This window comes from Cottoperca gobio, chromosome 6 (genome assembly GCF_900634415.1).
Source record: "Cottoperca gobio chromosome 6, fCotGob3.1, whole genome shotgun sequence".
Lineage (NCBI taxonomy): Eukaryota > Metazoa > Chordata > Actinopteri > Perciformes > Bovichtidae > Cottoperca > Cottoperca gobio.
The window spans coordinates 10,940,724-10,954,780 of NC_041360.1; positions in this window are offsets into that span (position 1 = coordinate 10,940,724).

Sequence of the window (14,057 nt, forward strand, 5' to 3'; positions counted from 1 at the left end):
AACATATATTAATGTGTACGCAGTTCTATCTTTCTGCTACTTTTAGTGTACTGCTTAAATATAAGAAATTGCTTGTTGAATTATTTCCAACATTATTTTAATGAACAAATTGAACATTGAACTGAACACAAAAGACACCAAAAAATACTGACATTTTAAACAGCAGTTTTTTACTGATAATCTCTTTCAACTAACTCAAAACAATCCAGACAAAACTAGTTCCTTATTCTCTTTAGAAAATCCAGAATATATAAATATGCATATCAAAAGTTTAAGTACTGGACACATGATTTCTCTTACTTCACTGAAAAGTCCATTGTCAGTCTATAGGCACTGGAGGTTTCAAGTTTCACGTTCGAAGCCCTTCACATTTGGGACCATCATTTGGCTTCAAAACTAGTTGTGATGTCACAAAATCATTATCCATGTCTTAATCTTTTAAAATAACACCTGCTGGCCTCTGTACAATTTGTATTTGTATTGACTCCCAATTCCCATAAAGTCCAGTGCAACCAGTGCTTGTGTGCTAAAATAACACTTTTTGGGGTGCAAATTCCCTAACAATTTTGAAATTAATGAAATTACCAAAAGCAATTGACATGCAGTGAACCTTTTACTGCTCATGGGGGTCTGGAGGGCCGGGGAAGTTGCCTGCATTGCCTAGTTGTAATCCAGCCTTGGGGACTGAAGTGAACTGAACTGCCAAAGCTAAACCAGCATTATGCCAAACATTATCTGTCACCAGAGAGCATTACAACATTCACAAATATTTATACTGACTTTACTTACTGAGGTGCTATGATTTCAGCAAAGAATTGTACAACAGCGCAGGTTTCTTGTCTCTGTCCGCTCATCTTTCTTTTTCTCTGTGCTTTCCAGTGCTCTCTCTCTCTCACACACACACACAGACACACACACATACACATCGCACCAACACACAGTGACTGTGTGTGTGTGTGTGTGTGTGTGTGTGTGTGTGTGTGTGTGTGTGTGTGTGTGTGTGTGTGTGTGTGTGTGTGTGTGTGTGTGTGTGTGCAGGGGGAGAGTGTTGGCCCCTCTGATTCATTTCACACCCCACTGGTCTGAGACCTGTGACTGTGGCTCTGGCCTCTGTCTGTTCCTCACACCCTGAGAGAGTACAGGTGTCAGGGGACACATGCAGGAGAAACACACACAGATATTCATGCACAAACACACTATGTGACCTCTAAGTATTAGTTATACAAGGTTGAGGGGGCTGCTGAAATATTAAGTAGAAGGAATTGCATCAACACACCGGAGGCTACTTCAAAGCCGAAGACATTCCAGAAAGATTCCCAGACTTTCTTCTCAATAATACACACTCTACTGAATTATCGTCATTACATTTCAATAATTTACTTCATAGGAAATCACATTGTTAAAGTGCATCATCTAATTTCGCAAGACAAAACACAATCTTGCTTCAACATTACACAACTGCGTTGTAAACTTAAACAGACAGCTACGAGCCAAGTGAGGAAATTAAATTTGATTTAAGGTATAAATTCTGTAGGTGACAAATAAATACTCACACCTAGCCACGTCTTACTTAATATACAAGCGAAGTAAAAGAAGAAACGCATTGCAACATTTCCTGCCTCTTCACTTTTCAGTCATGAAGCAAAGTTTACAAACTGCACATGCCCCAGTTTAGTGCCTTTGAGGTCTGTGTTGAGCATGTGTGTCGTTTCCCCTGATGCTCTTCATCATGCTGGGAGATGGGTTTGTGCGGGGAGGTGTGACCCGAAGTGTCATCCACGTGACTGCATGGTGCCAGGTGGACCGGGCATGTGATGTCAGCGCCAGGTGCCAGGTGGGCCCCCTCTCAATAATGCATCATGCCCAGCTCTGGCACTGGCAGGAGCACCACTTTGAAGTGTTCCAGAAACATCTGTAGCTTGAGTTTTTAATCACCTTGCCTGTACCTCCCTGCTTCCCATCAATCCTTCTCCACTCCTTCACATCCCTCTCTCCCTCTTCCCTGCAAAGAAATTAATGAGAAGTCTTCTTAGTTTGTGTTTGAGCTCGTGTGTTGCCGTGCGCATGAGCACATGTGTTTATGTGCATACTTGCATTTGTTGGCCCACAGAGGCACCACGTTGTAAATTTCAATCAACTTGATAAACAAAATTCAAAACAACTCCTTGTCTTCTGGATGTTTGTGGAATGTTCAGCAAGGCAAGAATAATCAAAGAGTCCTGTTAGATTACGCAAATCTACCATCGGCCGGATCGCAATCGCCTGCAACCTCCAATAGGATGTGCATACTAATAGTCTCTTCCCAAACAACTGATAAACATTGCTGTAATGAAGGGCTAGAAATCATGGGGTATTATGTACAGTGAAAGACCTCTTTGATAGCAATTATTATCGAGTTTATTCTTTCATTTTGTTTGCGAGAGAGAGATGTGATGAAAGATGAGGTGTGCCAGAGAGAAGAAAAACAGAGCGACAGACAGAGGTTTAACAAAAAGTAGAACGTATTAGATGTGTGGCAAGAGTCCAATAACCTTCGCAGGTAAGAGGGAGGCCAGACTGCATAATATCTCAACCATACTACCATAAATTGAGCAGCTTCATATAGCGAAGTCTGACCGATTCAACTGGGGGCCGTAACACAGTATTTTTACACTAAATGTGCGCTCGTACAGTACACAACCCCATGCACACACAAATTCACAAACTGGTATTAATACAATATTTCCACCCAGGAATAACTGCTACACACTCAAACACATGCATGTGAACTCACAGCCCTTCAGGGTTGTACAAGCTGGTTATTGCCAGCTAGCTGTGTGCTAGAAGCTGTTGGCCATTACTGGATTGGCCAGCATGGAGTGCTTGATTAATTAGTGTGTCATCCACATGGAGAGGAGACTAATAATGTTCACCTGCAAACATTTAGAAAACTGGAGGGGAGAGAAATGAATGAAAAGGCAACAAAGGTGGATGTGGGGATGACCAAATCTCTGCCTGACATATGTAAGAGTCATATTGAGTGCAGCACACAAAGTAATGAAAGAATAGGGGCGTAAAAATTAAAAGAAAGGAGAAAGGCATGAGGGAAAAGGCAACAGCAAAGGAGAAAATGTGAACGAATATTTTCATACTTTGCTCAGATAATGCTGTTTCTAAAGATACAGATAGCTTACCCTCCCACTGCATACACAAATGATTCATTGTAGGTCAAGAAGGGCGCACCCAAGGGAAACAATAGGACAGGTTACTCTTTCCATATTGTCTCATAGATCTCTGTCAGAGGCACATGGCAGACAGCAAGGCTCTCATTTCCATCCCTCACATGCAGGTTTGTGTAAGTGTGAGTGAATGTTTTTTCTGCAAAGCTATTCTTAAAGAAATAAAAGATGCATCATAAATAGAAAGCGTAACCCAATCCATATACCAAATAATGATGTAGCTCTTGGGGTTAACACAAGAAGGGGGGGTTGTATGTGCCGAGCAGGAATGTGTCTTGTAGTCTGTATGTGGGGATGAAATCTCATAATTATCCAGACACTGGAGGACACTTGAGCACGTCTCTGAATCTGCACGAGAACTTTGGAGTGTGGGACGCTTGAGCCCTGACCACTTCTGTATGCAAATGAGTGAGATCACACACAAAAACATGTGCACACACACACACATGGATATGTTCCACCATCCAGCAAGTTCATGCGCCATGATCAGTGGTCTGCTGGTGTTCATTTCAAATGTCACTACAGTATGCTGGTCGTACTCCGACATGAGTGAGGCTCTGAAGGGAATACTCACCAGAGGGAATAGCCCCCCCCCCCCCCCCCCACATACACACGCACACACAGATACATAGGCACACGCACACACAGATACATAGGCACACGCACACACAGATACATAGGCACACGCACACACGCACATACAGATACATAGGCACACGCACACACAGATACATAGGCACAGGCACACGCACACGCATAGGCACACGCATACACCACACAGATACATAGGCACACGCACACACAGATACATAGGCACACGCACACATAGATACATAGGCACACGCACACACAGAGATACATAGGCACACAGCTGCATCTCCACTGCCCCCTGTTGGTTAAGAAAATGCACATTCATTAACTCCATCCCTGCTCCCGAAACCCCCAACCTCCCTCAACAGGACATCCATAATGCAAAAAATAAAATAAAAGAGGATATTGGATTGGACACTGATTGCAATTCTGAAAATAGTCACTTTCTTCCAAAATATTGTTAGGTAAGATCTCGGCAGAGCAGCCTTGACTCTGACTTGGATTTTCTCACATCTCACATCTCGCATATCTCACCACTCTCTACTGACATCATGGAATAACAACCACAGTCATCTGACCCAGTTTACCTCTGTTTCTTCCCTGTGGTGCTGCAGCCCTGAACAGCAACGTTAACGGAACAGAATATGCTCTAGAATAAAGGTGGATTTCTCTGTCCTATTGAGACTGAACATTTCCTCCTTGTACCACAGCAAAGAGACACTGCAACTTATGTGGTTAGCTTGAAAGAATATATTTGTTTGCATGCACGTAGATACCTGAACATTTACACATACATACAAACACACACACAGACACAGAGCAAGCATTTCCTTTTTAATTACAGCTTTTTGCCATTGCAAAGAACATAATTGCAGTATAAGAAGCAAACTGTTGTAATCATGCGAAGGGTTTGGCTGTGGAGTTGGATAATTAGGTTGTGCGCCTCACTAATCACGGGGACATTTAATGGCAGCATGGGTTGAAGGACTAAAACAACTACATTTAGCTGTATTAAATTCACTGATCACTGATTTAGCATGCACAATCCCTGTTGTCTCTCTGGCTCATTATCAGTCTGAGTTTAGAGAAACACAAAACATTTATTTGGTGTACAAGAAAATAACAGTACCCTCCTCTGTGATCACTCCATGGTGTAAGGTTCCTTAGAGTAAATTATCCCTTGATGTACATTTATTTCACGTATTTTAAACACTAGACAAACATCAATCCCCAGGTGTTCATTGTTTATTCCAGACCTGCACATTTGCTGGAGTTGCTACTGTACCCATATAAACTGCAGGCACCACTTTAGTTATTATTTCTTCACACTGTTCCCATTTAAGCTCCAGTTAATCCACTAACTGACCCTTCACCGTTCCTCCCTTAGCCCCTATTATACATATATGTTGTAGATTTCTGACCTGACAAAAGAAAACACTGCCATTTTTAAAAGACTGTTTGCCAACACCCATTTAGTCGGTATTACGAGCAAGTTGCTTGTGGGGCTGGCTACATAGGTGACCTTTCCTTGTCGTAAACTGGCTGAGTACCCTTGAAAATGACTCACACACATACTGAAGCACGTTTTCCTCTCTAGCCAATTTAAACTCTGCTTCTGGCAATGTCATTCGCTGCAGCCTTTTAAAAACCTCACTATGTGTGCTAGTAGCTATATGATCTAATGGACTTACTTGAAAACCAAATATATGGCACATCATGTATCATATACATTGTAGTGCATGAAGTATGTTTTTCCCCCTTACTCCCCAAGCCATACTTGGCAGCTCACACATGCCAGAAACAAAGCAGTTTTAGAACCTATTTTCAATGTTTTACACTCAAAATCGAAGCTCCTCACATTATTATTAGGAAGGCTAATTGGTGAAGCAGTTACATCAGAAGATATGATACGCCTCATGTGCAGATATCCAAAGAAATGTTCCTTGGGGACATTAAATCTTTTTAGTAATTGCTGAAAGGATAATAAAGGCAAATATTTTTCTAAAAGGAGAGAGGAGATAGAGGCTGACTGCGCACCTCTCTGCCCCACAGTGGTACTGGCTTCAAAACACAAAGCAAGTCAGTGACTATATGATTCTTAATTTGGCAGTTAATGTAAACTGGACAGACATACTATACATACAATTGTTGGTGTGACTGCAATTTCATGTGCTGTGTCAGCATGTCTTTACATGGACATGATCATGAACATGTATGAAAAGATGTATTTGTATGTTTGCATGTGATCTTTTTGTTGACTTGTATGTTATCAATGCCCAGTTTGAACAACACCATCACGGCCAAGGTCACATCATGTCCTTGTGTTAGCAGCAGTAAAATGTTTCTATGTTCTTCACCGGCTTTAATAGCCTGCAGGTCAGGCTGCAGAGTTCAAGTGGCCCACAGCTCTGCAGAGAGCACTAAAACCCCATTAATCATCGGATAAACTGAGGTACCCTATTATCAAATGACTGATGGCTTCTGGAAGTCTGCTATTGTGCAGTTGAACTGAACAAAATGAGAATGGGCTGACAATCAGAGAGCAGAACACCTTTGTGTGTCAGAGAATACAGTTGAAATGTTTATTGTATTTCTTTCTTCACTATGAGGTATCCCATTTACAGTCACAAATCTCCACTAAATTAGCTTGAATTACTCCTCCCTTCACCTTTGGCATTGCTCTTCAGTTAAAGTAGCTGCGTTATAGGACAGGATGATAGCATGAAATGCCTGCATAATGTCAAAAGAAATTAGGCTATTATTTCTTTGAAAGTTCCTCAAGTACCAGCAATTCAAAAAACAATGTTGCTGCTACTTCAGGTAATGTGGTAAACATGTGCCACTCTTGATGATGACCATTTGTAAAGCGACATTTATGGAGACTTCAGAGGTACAACAGATGACACAAACAGCAATATAGCATCATCTCGTTTGAACACAAGCTTCAAAGTCATACTGTAGTAACTTGCAGTGGCTTTTGTCTTTGTCTCAGAGGGAGGGATGCAGGCTGAGGGTGGAGAATGGCGGTGGGAGGAAGAGCGGGAGATGGATGGAGAATAGGAAGGAGGCGACAGACGTGGGCGATGCAGGGGTGGCTCGGGCTCTCGGGGGCGACCGACAGTGGCAGATGCATTACCAGCGACATCTCCATCCCTGCTGATGCCGGACTCTCTCTCCGCCACACACACATACACACGCACGCACGGACACATGCGTCTGCGTTGATTGACGTCTGCAGATTGGCAACACACCAGGCGCAGGTTGTACTGACTGTCACCCTTTTTTCCCCATCAACCCCCTGCCTTAATCAAAACACATAGTCACACATGTACACACAGACACATAGCCTATATATGTGCTATTTTCTCTCCCACATTCTCTAGCTCACTCCTGCTCTCTGAAATGTCAGGCTGGCAGGGGGTTGTGTGGGGTTCCTCCGGAGAGCAATAAAAGCTGATTGGAGTTAAAACAGTTGGTCAGGCCTCCCCGCCCCAGCATCTGTTGGATTACAGTCAGCCAACCTGTCATCTGTGAAATAAAGGCTAGTATGGGAGGAGAGGGGAAAGGCCACAGGAGGGGACAGACGGACAGAACGAGAGATAGAGAGAAATGTGCAGTGTGAGACACAGGGAGAGGAAGGGAGGGGCGCACACACATTGGTTTAACAAAGGTTATCGTGTAAATGAATAGGACGTACTGTGAAAAAAAGACTTAGACAAGCAGAGAAAGGCAAAGACAAAACAGGGATGGGTGAGATGTCGGATGTAGGGAAGGACAGACACACCTGACCTTTAGATGAATCATTTCATCTCTCTGTGTATGTATCACTGCCTCTGAGCACTGGGGGCGAGGAGCAATCCCTTTGACCCTCACCCACCCCCCTTCGCTTTACCCCTTCATTTCATCCCTCTCTACTGATCTCTCTCCGTCACCCACTGCTGAACCCACCCACCACCTCCACCTGCTATGTCGCCCCCTGAGGGAATCATTTTCACTCTAACAACTTCAATTAACCTTACTCCTTCAAGCACGCAAACACACAGGCATCTACCCGCGCACACATACACTCCGGGTAGAGCATACTTTCACATGCACATCTCCCCTCCCATATCAATCACAGGTGTTAAGGTCACTGGACTGGGAGACAAGGCTTCTCAGAGCTTTTTTCCAGTGACATGTAAAAGAATCTCTCCTCCCCTCCCTCTCTTCTTCTCCCTCTCTATCTGTATGCCTTTATGTAAATGTATGTTACTAACTCATCATCCGGGGCATCATCCCCGGAGTTTCTATGTCTCATGTGGCAGGTTGCCATTGATAAAGTCTGCTGCCCTGGTCCTGCTGGACACCGGGAAACCTTTTTTGACATTTTCCTGGATTCATCCAAACTTTCTCTTTTTTCTTTTTTCATCTATTGCACGTCTGTCCGTCCTGGGAGTGAGATCCTTCCTCAGTTGCTCTCCCTGAGGTTTCTAACATTTTTCCCCCTTTAATTATGGGGTTTCATTTAGGGAGTTTCTCCTTGTGCGATGCGAGGGTCTAAGGACAGAGGGTGTCGTAACCTGTACAGTCTGTAAAGCACACTGAGACAAATGCATAATTGGCTACATAAATAAATTTGATTTGATTTGATTTGAATGTGAGGCAAACTGTCACAGTGTATACACTGTCCTTAAACAAATAACAGTGACACTGTCATAAATCCTCCAAAATAATTAGAGCTGGGACAGCCAAAGGAAATGTATTTAATTTCATGCTTGAAGAATTGGTAAATGTCTGCTTCATTTTCTGCTCCAGGATAAACCTTTGGAGATCGGTATGCTGAGGCAACTCAAGGTTGGAGGAGACATACATGTTCAGTGAAACTAAGGTGAAATAAGGATCCAACATGCACTGTTTTTCTGTGCCAATTTTCAGACTTACACCGCAGCCTTTTGACACTGAAACTGCAAGAATTAATCAAAATCTGCTGCGCTGAGCTCAAATCTTAAAAGAGCCAAATGAAATCAGCAAAGTATAATTGAAGGTCTACTTTGATATGAGAGTCGGATCATTGTTTCTGAAGCCAGTTGGGGGTGACTAATCTGATGCATCAGCACACACAGTTTGGCAAGTTCCCTCGCTGGTATAAAGCAGATCTGGAATTGAAAGATTGGTGGGCTTCCCAGTTACACAGCAGTAAACAGCTTCTAGGGTCCTTGGTCTGCCATTAAAAAGTAGCTCCTGCTTGTGGGTTTCTATGTGAATGGAAGCACATACGCGTGTGCAAGTGCGGGTGTGTACTTGCGTGAATGTGTGTTTGTGAGTGCAAAAAACAGTGGGGTTTGGGGGGGGGGTTAAATCTACACAGCTGTTCTTGAAAACAGACTTGGCTGGTGCATGAATGCCTGCAGGCAGGAAACTCATATCTACCCTTCCACTCATTTTCATCATCATTTAGCTGCTCTATAACAATGCCAGGCTGTTGTTTAGGCAGCGAAGTCCAAAAACTAACAAGTGCCAGCATTAAAACTGAAGTGCTTTAATATGCTGTAATGATGCCTTCAATCATAATATTACACGTAGAGAGCAATATTACCACCATACTGATTCAGTACTCTGCTGGTTTGTTGCACTAATGCTTCTGCTTTTCAATAATAACTTTGAGACTGCACAGATGAGAATACAACCTGCCTGATCATGACTTCAATTAACACCTGATAAGGGCCAGGGGACTAGGACTGATTTCACATCTGATTAGAATAACATGCCCTATGAAGGGATTAGGTCTGCAGGCAAAAAAACTAAGTACACTCAATTAAGTGCACTTGTAGAACACGTAAATGTATGCACAGACACACAACCTTTAATTCTGTACTAAAAGACACCCAATCATTCTGCAACTGCCACATACTTTCCTGCAGAGCTCTCCCTGGGTTTATCTCAGCATAATTGCTGTTGATTGGTGTATTATTGCTCTGGTTAATCTGCCTGTGGGTGGCTAATAAAGGAGCTCCATCAGGGATGTTATCAATCGTCGACAGAAGGTGTGCATGGAGCGAAACTGGAAGCCATGAAAAGGAAGGAGAGGGAGGGCTGGGAGCGGGGAGGGAAGGGGGGAAAGATATGAAGGAAAGGAAAGTGAGGAGTCAGATGAAAGGGGAAGAGAAAGAGGTAGAAGAGTGTTTGATTCACGTTAAAAGACAAGGAAGGACAAATTAGTAAGGACAAAGCCAGAATCAGACAGGATTGTGGGTTTAAATGCGTGTGGTTCAGGATGTGTCCGTCTGAGGTAAAGTAGGGTAACATCAGCGGGTTGGATGTTGTTCTGACAGAGTTTTGAGAGTGATCTCGCTCCCCGGAGAATCTTTTTATGATTGATGTGGCCTTGTTCCTCGGCCTCAGTTCTATTTCTAAACAGAAGCTGGAGGAGGAGGAGGCTGTGGCGAGGTGATTAGATTTTTTTCAATTACACGGCAGGCTGAGACAGGTAGGATATCACCCTCAATAGACACACCTCGGTCCCAATGCCCTGTGCAATAACACCGTGTTGGCTACTGACCCTGTGGTGTGAGAGGGGAGGCTAACATGACAAACTTGTGTTTCTTTATTCCACTGGGGGGCTAGGTGCGATTGAATTGGCACACGCTCCAGAGACCACTGGAAAGAGGATAAGTACAAGTAATTCAGTAGCAAGGGCAAGAAGTTGTTTCCAGTCTGGGAAAGTTTGGAGTACATTGCTGTAGGCAAACTGAGGACATTAAACACCGGGAGATTAAGTATGATTTCACACACATCTAATGAAACTCCATCTGTCTCCAGCAGTGTTTTATATCTCCAGCAGTGTTTTATACTGTCAAAGTCACAATTTTTAGTGAAGTTTTCATTATTTTTTAAGTCAGGGCCCATGTGATAGATGTTGTTCAAACTGAACAGGAGGGACTGCAATTTGAGGAGAATGGGCCTGGGGATCTGAGTGGAAAGTGTAGAAACCTTTGATTCAATGCAGTATGTATATTGTTAAGTAAGGAAAGATTTAGCAGTACATGGTAAGTCAAACCAAAACCAATTTTCTTCAGCTTTGATCCACTATGATAACCTAGAAGACTCCTGGGGATCTACATGTAGTTGAAGGCCTGATTTTCACACGTATATACTGTGCATGTCATTGATTAATTCAGCATTAAAGTTTAAATATGATAAATATTACATGACCTAAAAGAACCTTCAATTTGAATTGATCGCATAATTATGAATTAATGACTGAATCAATTCATTTTAGTCATGCTGTGACCAAAGGAATCAGCCGGACGGAAAGATGTTGCGAGGCAGAGTCATCTTTGTGGTATTAGTATGCACTGTGGGATGAGAACTCCACTCTACAGAATGCTTACGGCCATCAGGTAATCCTTGATGTTACTCAGGTAGAAACTAGTGCTCTAATTAGAATTCAAGTCCAAGAGGCAATGTTGTCCGAGTGGACAAGAGCCTGGAGGTAGTTCTACTGCCTTTATGATAGCATCTCCTGCTGGTGAACTGCTTGTATTGAACCAGTGGCTGATCATATCTGTCATCATCATATCATGTGAAAGAAAATGTAAACAAAAACAACAAGAGGTTGGAGTAGGTGAGCGTTACATATTGTGTTGCATATATATGCAAGAAGAAAGCAACACAAGAAAATACAATTAATTTAAATTATTCAAACTCTTTTATTTGAATTAAACAGAGCTTTCTTTCTTTGTCTATGGTCATATGGAATACTCCATACCTGTAACTGAATTTATTTCTATTAATTTATCTTTTATTCTGATTTTAAGTATTCCATAGCCATCTCATTGATGAGATCCAATATCCATTTTACAAAACATACAAACACAACTGACTGACACAGTTCAGAAAGCCAACTTACATGGAATGGATTATTCTGTGAATGCAGAATGTGTACATGTGGTAGACTATTTGACATCTGGGCTTCATCACTCCAGAGGATACACCAAGCTCGGGAGTTTAATTTAGACCATCCACTCAGATCTCACAAGTGGATACTGTGGTGAAGGTGGAACTAATGAAATTGATTGGCAGCAGTTACAGAGGAGCAGTGCATAAGAAGGTGTGACAGAGAAAGAGTTGTCAGAGCGGTGGTGCCACCAAACTGCAACGGGTGTGTTGTATATATGCTGTGAGAGGGTGGGGGGTGTCGTGACAGCAGCAATAACTTAGCACTTAGTAAAACGACTTTCTTAAAATGTTGGCATCTATTGAAGACTTGCAGTAGTTTGGAAAGGCAAGGAAGTCGTTTTATTTTCCCGTGGTGCCCACACAGTAATCACTTTGTCTTTCAATTAGCCTGCACCAGCACCCTCTTAAGGCTCTGGGCACAGTCCGAAGCAGATAAGCCCAAAACAATTGCGTGACTAGCAGGACCAACCCATCTGACCTCTCCTTGTACCCCTGTGGTGCCAGTGGTGTGTTGTTATCACCCCATATCTTCTCTCTATCAGTTATAAATACACACACTTATATGCATACACACATGTTCCCTGCATAACCACTCTTAGCAACAACAGCTGGCTTGCATATTATAATTTGGTTTAGTTTTGTACAGTTTTCTCATGTTTCCTCTGATTGAATGTACAGATGTCCTTACCTCTGTCTGTGTTTATGTACTATCCATTTCCACCAATAATTTAAATAATAATAAGAGAAACCCACAATGAAAGGTTAACCTCCCCTGACAGTTGATTTGATTATGTGTTTATTAATGTACAGCCGGTAGATTGCGAAAACACTACACAGGTTTGTATTAAAGGAGATTACAAAGCAGGATGGCAGCCAACACAATACTTAGTGTAAGCAACTAGATGAAAATGATCAAATATTATCTTACTTGTAAATACAATATAATACATTGTTTTTCTATTTATTGTATAATAATAATAATAATAATAATAATAATAATAATAATAATAATAATAATAATAAGATTTATTTGTGTAGCAGAGAATATACAGAATAAGAGCATTTACAGTACAATAATCACAGTGTTGATGTAAATGAGTGTGAAGTACCATTAAAAATAGTATAAAATAGCAGAATTAAAATAGTATAAAATAGTATTGGAAATCATGCCTAGTTTCCCTATCTGTGCCATACTTAACGACCCTCCTGCCGGGAAACCACATTCATTACACCATTCTTGTAAATGTTTTAAACTAGCCATATTTTGAAAGCATGAGATCAACAATGGGCCCCTGTGGCCTTTCAACTGGTTTACTCCCTTTGCTACCCATTCTTGGTAGTCTTCGTAACAACACATTCTATTTGATCTCAGGTTTTTCAAAAATACACACTCTTTATTTATCGAAGTTACATTTACACATTCAATGTTATAGCAAAAACGAACAGTACAGAATGAAATCATTTAAATTAGTTTAAAGTGGCATAGAGTAGCAGCATTAAAAGATTCACCATTAAAAGGCTAAAGTAAAGAAAATAGTCTTTACAGAATAAAAGCATTTAGTAAAATAGTAATAGTAAAGAGATAAAAATAGCAGCATTTAAATGAGTTTAAAGTGGCATAAAGTAGCAGCATTAAAGATTGTATAAAATATCACCATTAAAAGGCTAAAGTGAAGAGATATAAAATATCATCATTAAAAGGCTAAAGTGAAGAGATATGTTTTTAGCTTACTTTTGAAGATATTGAGAGAGCTTGTCCTCCCTGATGTCTGCAGGTAAAGTGTTCCATAGCTTTGGTGCATAATTGTAAAAGGCTGCATCCCGGTTTTCTTTTGGATGTTTCTGGGAACATTTAATAAACCAGTAGTGGATGGTCGTAATGTTCTTGGGGGCACATAGTTTATTAGAGAGTTGGCAGTGTAACTTGGTGCGGTTCCGTTTAGGGCTTAGTATACAAGAAGGAGGACCTTAAAATAAATTCTAAAAGTTACTGGAAGCCAGTGTAGAGCGGCTAACACTGGACTGATGTGGTCTCTCCTCTTGGTTCTAGTCAGCAGCCTCGCTGCAGAGTTTTGGATGAGCTGAAGTCTCTCCGTTATTTTTTTTGGGAGGCCGGTAAAGAGTGCATTACAGTAATCGAGTCTGCTTGAGATAAAAGCATGGATTAGTTTTTCAGCATCCTTTTGATTTATAAATTGTCTGATTTTAGCTATATTTCTAAGGTGGAAGAATGATGTTTTTGTCACCTTGTTTATGTGGGATTTAAAGCTTAGACCTGAGTCTATGATAACACCAAGACTTGTAACTTCA